The sequence below is a fragment of the Argiope bruennichi genome, chromosome 10 (assembly GCF_947563725.1).
Source record: "Argiope bruennichi chromosome 10, qqArgBrue1.1, whole genome shotgun sequence".
Classification (NCBI taxonomy): domain Eukaryota; kingdom Metazoa; phylum Arthropoda; class Arachnida; order Araneae; family Araneidae; genus Argiope; species Argiope bruennichi.
Genome location: NC_079160.1, coordinates 56,938,013 through 56,944,377, shown reverse-complemented (window position 1 = coordinate 56,944,377; position 6,365 = coordinate 56,938,013).

Below are 6,365 nucleotides of genomic sequence, written 5' to 3'. Positions count from 1 at the left end.
TTTTACATTTTTATAAAGACTGGAAAATTAGTTAGGAGTTATTGTTATAAAACAATAACAAGTTCAGAAAATAAACACATAAAGGTATCATATAATATATAAACAATGCACAGCAAGATACAGCATTTGGGTGAAACGTTTCAGCATTAAATACTAACATTGTAAAAATGTAAATTTAAAAGAAATAACTAATATTATCTTCATCTATATTCTTCTCTTCCAATCTAAGGAAAATAGAAGAGACTTAAATAATGTATATGAATATTAATCTGATAATATAATTAGAAATTTATGCAATTCCAATTATTATTCTTGTAATAATTATATAAATTTGGGTCTTTAGTAAGTACAAATTGGACCCCTTAGCAACAAAAGCTGTCATGACCTAATGCCTGAGAATCGTAGTTAATAGAGATCAAAAGGCTTTAGTGATTGAAGAAAAATTTGCAGAATGATGCTAATGAAAAATTTTTTTGGAACAAAACCTAGAGACAAAATTTTTTGGTTATAGAAATATGTGATTAAAAAAAAAACACACACACACACATCAATTTTACTATAAGATGAACTTTGATAAAAATGACTAAAAAGTGAAATTTAAAAGGATTAGAAATAAGAATTTGGTTCTTGAGTTTAACTTATATAATATAAAGCATGCTCAAATGGAAGTGGGATTATGATTAGAATCCCTCTTCCATTTGAGACAGTAGAAGTTTATTAATTAGTTTTAGAAGACAGTTTATTAATGGAAAACTGTCCTATGTTACATAAACTCAGTTCCACAATACTGTTCAGTTGTAAATGTAAATGCTGTTGGAAAAAAATTAGTTACTATGTTCTTAATTTTTATAAAGGAATCTATGAAACGCCATTATTTATTTTCCACATCATTCATTCACATTTACTTCATTCCACAACAAACTGTTACTAACAATTTTATCAAATTTCTCCTGCAGAAATGTCACATTTCTACCACATGGAATAACACTGTTAGTTCCACTTTTATTTGCTTTTGCCATATATATATATATATTAGCAGATGCAAAAGAAGGGACTCTTGAAATTTTAGCTTTGATTTATTTTACCACAGGGAGTGATAATTTATGCAATTGTGAAGCGATGATCAAATTGACATCTGTTTACATTGCGATGTAAAAGCAAAGTGACAAATTTTGCCTCTTAGTGATTTTACTACTTTGTGATTTTTACTTAGTGATTCTGATAGGGATTTCTTTGCCATGTGTCAGCTTAGGCAAGAGAATCTTGGGTATCTTTTTCAAAAGATGTGCTGGTTGTAAGGATTTTTATCCCTTTGTTTTTGGCATGGGAACAATGGAATCTACAATTTTGTTGTGTATTAGGAGTAATTAAATAGGAACTGGATCAGGAACGAACAGAACATTTTAGAATGAAATTAACATAGACTAAGAAATATATATAGAAGAGAGAGTTATAAAAAAATTGTCGCATGTATTGTAATAACTGCATCATATCTTTGTAACATAATAACACCATAAAAACTGCACAAAATGTGAATATAATGGGAAAAATTTTGTAAGAAATGCTCAAGCATTTAATGGATCCAAATTTGGTTTGACTTGCTTTCAACAAGGCATGACCTTTAATAATTCAATCCTGTGTATAGGGTATAACCAGTATTTTGTTAGTGCTACAAAAGTCACAGAAATTTATGGAATCTAGCATTCTGTGTAAATAGCAACAATACTTCAGTATATTTCATCTAGAGCATGTTGTCCATCAGTAGTCTATGTAATAATGTTTGAAACATATCAATATATGTAACCATATCTTTAGAATAAAAAAAAAGTTATGTATAAAGGATATTACTTTGTTTTTTCCTTCATATTAAAATCATTCTTATCAATTTACTTGATGTTTGAAAAAAATAAAGAGTGTTTGATGAGATTTAAAAGTATTTAGATGAATACACTTGTGTTCTACAAGGACCATTTCTAACAATATCTATGCTTTTTTAAAAACCAATTTTCTACATTTGATGTCTAGCAAATAGCAGCATTATACTAGAAATGAAAATAACCAAAGGTAATCTCCAATAATGAGAAAACTGTAAAATTATGTATCAATGTATTAGTTTAATATAATAAATGTGATCCATGTCAAATAATGTTTGTACATTCTGAAAGTATTATTTACTGTGGTCTAATCGATAAATAAAGATTTAAATACTAAAATGTTTAATTATTTATAAACAATTATTTACTTTATTTCCTTCACCTCAAGTTTGCCCCCTCATTTTTAAAAATATGTCCATATTTAGCATATATCTACAATAGCATATACATACATTACATATTTTTTCCGATGTCAGGCCAACAAGAAGACAAGTTTGGAATTTAATTACAATTTATTTTTTCATGAAAGGGTATGTTTTATGTATGGGGATTATTGGTGAAACATGTTCTTTCTCAATGGGACACAAGAGTGAAAGAGTGTTAAAAATGTCTCCCACAGCATTTTTTACTGTGAGATCACATGCCAATTTAGAAAAGGCAATCTTAACAAAATGATAATATTATCCTAATATTTTTTATATATCTTTTAATACAAAATGTATATTTATATAATTTCAATTTTTTTATAAACATGTTTATTTGACAATTAGAATAATAACAATTAATTGATCAGCTTGTGGTCCTTGGCAATCAATGAATTTAGCATTCCTATTTTAAACAAGGCTTGTCAAATGCTAGCATGGGTTAAATAAACACGATTTAAGTTTATATTGGGAGCAAATAATTAAACGTTTCATACAAACATTTGTTATTTGAATTATTTCCAACACTTGGCAACTCTTCTCTGTTACTTTTTTTTTTTTTTTAACTTTAAGAGCTTTTAAAATATTTGATGCAGCAGTAAAAGACACAGTCTATTGATGTCATGTTACTAGCAATCCATCACTGGTGAATACTGATGTTTATTACTAATAATTTTGAATAATTAAAAAAATTAAGCTAAGAAATTTTTATTACAAATTTCTTTCATGCTGTTATGCTTACTACATAATAAAGATATTTGTTGCGAGACCACCCAGATTTAAATTGCTTTCATCATCTCAACAATAGCAAGCACAAATAATTCCTACAAAATGGAAACAAAGAAGGGAATCGATTGTGGATGATATCTTTTCATGCTGTGATGGATCATTAAAAAAAGGCATTAATAGAGAACAAAATGTATTATTTATTACTAAAAGTTACATACAAAATGGTTTTTTTTTTTGACATATTGGTGTACAGGCCCAGACATTTGTCATATTGGTGGACTAGGTTTTTTTTATCCCCTCTTCAAAGGCCATTGCTGCCAAAGATATAAAATTTACTTTTGAAGCTCCTCATTATTCTAGAAGCTTTAACCTTCCAAGCAGCTCTAAATCACATTCAACATGAGGAAGGAGAAGAACAAAAGCTAGTTTCGTCCCCTTTATCTACCTGCAGGATCTAGTTCAATAAGTTGATCACATTATCCAAAAGAAATGGAGAATGCTGATAACTTAGACAACAAACTGGCTACCAAAAAACAAAAATTGCAGTTTTGGAGGTTGAATATTAGACATTTTTTGTTCCACATTCTTTGCCTAAGAAACTCGAAAAACTTTCAAACAAATAAAGAGTTACAAACAAGTATTAAGGTCCATTTCGGGGCCCTTGCGGCAATGTCTTTCAAAAATCAGTCCCACCAATATGACATATACTTCAGAGCAATTATGTTGAAAAGTAACTATATTTGTACATACTTTTAATAATGAATTTATTTTGTTCTCTACTCTGGACTCTTTTTTTTTTTTTTTTTTTTAATGACCCATGAAAGTTTGGGAGAAAAAAAACTCCAATTAGTAGCTAATCTGGTTTCAAAAGACAGAATGGCCTTTTAGGCCATTAAGGTTATTAATAGCCATCTTAAAAGCTCATTTTGGTTCCAACAATCAGAATGGTCTTTTTAAATTTCTACAGCAATCATTTCTTAGTAATCCACTGTATATCATCACTTTTGGCACAACAAACAAAGACAAAAAAAAAAAAAAAAATCTTAATAAAGGTTATAAGTGCTTTTTGTTAAAAATTTTTACTCATATTTTTAATCATGTTTGGTTAATGCCATTCTTTGACACAGACAATATATCACTAATGTAAATAGCTCATTAAATTAAAATTATACCAAATAAGAAATTGTTAAATATTAATCATATGGTCAAATTAAAAAAAAAACAAGAAAACTCCATTTCAAAAATCCTGGAAAATAAAGTGTATGGCATTAAATTTTAAATAATTCAGAATATTAAAATGACATATTACAAGCATGCATATTTTAATCTAGAATTTGGTAGAGACAGAGAATACTGGAAAAAAAAATTCAAATAACTCCAAGTTTTAAGAAAGTAAAAAGTCCAGAATTCCAGATATATCTTGAATACACTCATCCCTGTGTTTTCAAGATATATCTGGAATTCTGGACTTTAAACTTCCAACTGTATGAGATTTAAAGCTTAATAATTCTCAGATCCAGATACTACCTTATTTTTACTATGCATACCTTCATTATTTTAATACTGCTGATAATGAGTAAGCTAGTTACAAATTCTTGAATTTTTTAATAGTATATAATAAGCAAAACAAAACTGAAAACAAGTTAAAACTTAAATTACAAGCAGAAAATATGACAAGAATGTTACTCTTAATACCTCCATAACAGAGTGATGAAATGACTTAATGAAATTCTTCCAATTATTCACTGAATTCATTTTTTCATTACTTTCATTACTTAATTATTAATATATATTTTTTAAAGAAAAGAAGAAGGAAAAGGAAACAATTGACACAAAATGAGAAATATATTTTTTTGCTTGTAAAAAAAATGTAACAAATATATTTCTTTTTACAAAGGATTTCAAAATAATTTAGATTGTGGAAGGAAATGGCAAACCAAGTCTCTGTTGTAATCCAATTCGATGCATCATTTGCTGACTTGTAACGCGGTCTTCTTTACTTTTAAATTTTTTGAATTTCTTTTTGTTAGGACGTACTGCGCTTGAACTTGGAGTCATAGAGCTCGGAGTTTTGGGAGTTCTAGGAAAATATACTTCATTTTGAAATGAAGTTTTAGGTCTAGTTGCAGATTGGTGGCTGCCATTTGGTGAAATCTTGGAAGACTTCTTCTTTTCTATAAATGAAAGAATCAATGTAACTAATTTCCATTGCATAACATTCAAGAAGTTGAAAGACAATGAGTAATAAGCATTGTGTTGTAGTTGAATAAAACTTAAATTCATAAATGGATTATTACGAGGAATTCATAATTTCCCAAATAATAAAAATGAATGTGTGTGTACGTTGGTACTCTACAAGGTTAACGTCTGATCCAATGCCCCCAATATTTTCACATGCATACTTTAGAGGAAAGAAATATGCACATCACAGAGCTATTTAAAAATTTTAATTAATTGAAAAACAAGTAAAATGTAAGTGCATTTTTCTGCAATAACTTTTGCAAATATAACAGCATAAAAATAATTTTGATATTATTGTAATTTTTTTTTTTAAATTTTAATTAGATTACCTATTTTACTTTGTTTTTTTTCTTTGTTTTAAATAATAAAAAAAAATACTTAAAGCATATTTTAAAATAATATATTTCATTGTTGAAGTAGAACTGAAAATGTTTTCATTGTTACTGCTAGTACTTCATCCTGGCCTTCAGCATATTTTCCTGTCTTAAATAAGTTTTGGATAAAGCATATTTTTAATTAAAAAAAATTGAAATTTTGTTGTAATTTGCAATATTTAACTTCAGAAACAAGTAAAGGTAAAAATTTTGTGCTGGTGATAAACGTGCCCATTTTTAAACACTGTTGCTCCTTCCTAAGATATAATTAACGTATAAAAATAAAAACAAAAAATTAAGGAAACGCATGACACAAAGATGTAAAGCTTTTAAAATAGGACGAATTATATATATATATATAGCAAAAAATTTCAAAATTATTTTGTCGTGGAAGCATTAAGTTACACAAAATATTTAATTCAAATTTTCAGATTGGCTGCCAAAGGCAACTAATAATTTATAAAATTATATACAAAATTTGAGGATAAAAACAATTATTACAGATATCAGCTTTACAAAGCATTTACTTTACTACATAAAAGTGAATTCTATTAAAAAATATATAGGATTATTCAAACTGCCTCTAACATCCATGCTACCTTTTCTCAACCCTAATTAGCCACTGCTATATATATAGGGCAAAAAAGAAAGCATCTTCAAAATTATTGCCCACTGGACATATGAAACATTTTATTCATTCAGCTTGTTTACAACTAACTGTACAT